General features: G+C 42.9%; 1 pseudogene; it reads right to left on the bottom strand.

The window, feature by feature from the left end:
• Positions 1 to 476: 476 nt before the first annotated feature.
• On the bottom strand, positions 477 to 1,150 carry LOC102813904 (annotated as a pseudogene).
• Positions 1,151 to 1,579: the final 429 nt, after the last annotated feature.

Genomic DNA, 1,579 nt, shown 5'->3' with positions numbered 1-1,579 from the left:
CTAACCTTTAATACCAAGAAACATATTCCATGAGGAGTTTAGTTGTACATAAGCAGCATCATTAGACATTTTCAAGATAAAAATATATGTAGCACAACATTTTGGAAGTTAACAAGAAATTTGGTATTATGACAGTGATACTTGTAGCAATCCTTCAAGGAAAGAAGAAAATAAAAACAAAACAGAAGAAAGAGCACAAAACAATAAGGACACAAACTTAATGCTCTAAAATGGCCATGCCAAGACCACCTCAAAACCATAACTCCTGTCCTTTCCCACTGTTCCTGCTATCTAGGAAGGAACAGATTGCCCCTCCTCCAGCTACCTTGTTTTCCTACTTTAGTTATGCATATGCTAGGAAGGGGTCTACAAGCCTTCCTCCCTCTATGCTTGCCAAAACCCCTTTGTTCTCTAGGATGGAACAGACAACCTGGCACCTTTGACTCTCCCACCTCTTCTAGTTCCCAATACCACCCTTAACTGCCCTTATGCTTGTGAATACCCCTTGTGTGGTTAAAAGTTATCATTTCCAGCAGAAGCTGTACTCCAGATTCCTCCAACTCAGGCACCACTGGAGGAAAAGGCATTTCTGGCATAGGGATACATCCTCTGTGGGCAGCCTGATCATGTCAAAAATATTGCCTAACTGATCAGCTTCAGAGTTTCCACAGAAGAGTGGCTTTCAATGAAACATCTCTGCAAAGATACACCCATTGCTCTACATGTCCACAGGAGTTGCATATGTAGATTGCAGAAGAACTTCCGGAGCCTGGTACAAGAGCGTAGCAACCACAGGTGTAAGTGCCATCTGGTAGCTGTAAATTCTGATCAGGCCAAAGTCAGCCAACTTGCCTGTCCCACTATTTGTCATCAGAATGTTTTCAGGCTTCAGGTCTAAGTGAACGATGCAATTGGCTTGCAGGAAATCAAGGCGTGCTAGATACTTAATGGTCTCCACTGGCAAACCTGGTTGGGGTGCTTTGTCTAGATATGTCCGTAAGTATTGGTTCCCATATTCAAACACCAGGGTCATCTTGATTTCTGGGCCAGTTCGGACTGTGGCACAGACATCCATCAGACTGACAACACTGGGATGCTCAAAAGCCTCCAGCTGCCTCAATAAGACCGCGTCACAAACTGTACTGATAGGAATCCCTCTTCCAGTTCCTTCCTCAGCAGCTGTTATCATAGTCTGGGAGCCAGGTTCCGAGGCACCATACACCAGATCTCTGTCCCAGGCAGCTGGAAACTAGGAGTCTGACCATAGACACTTGCTATTATCTTTCAATCTTTGTTGTTGTTATTAAAGCATATTTTGTCATTTAGATTGAAAATCTTTATTCTCATTCTCTCTCTCTAGGTTTTTTTTCACTGGCTGAAAGTCACTATTTGGAGAACTTTCACCATCTTCCATTATAGATTGTCTAGTTAAATCATCATGGTTGTGTGCTGTGGAGCCAGTAGTGACCCTGTATACTGTTTCTAAGGCTGTAAATCTTTACTTGAGTAGAAAACCTTATCTTTCTCCTGTGGAGCTGTTGGTAGATTTGAATTGCTGACCTTGTGGTTAGCAGCCCAA

The sequence above is a fragment of the Chrysochloris asiatica genome, unplaced genomic scaffold (assembly GCF_000296735.1).
Source record: "Chrysochloris asiatica unplaced genomic scaffold, ChrAsi1.0 scaffold00036, whole genome shotgun sequence".
Taxonomy (NCBI): Eukaryota; Metazoa; Chordata; class Mammalia; order Afrosoricida; family Chrysochloridae; genus Chrysochloris; species Chrysochloris asiatica.
This window is presented reverse-complemented; position numbering and strand designations above follow the sequence as displayed.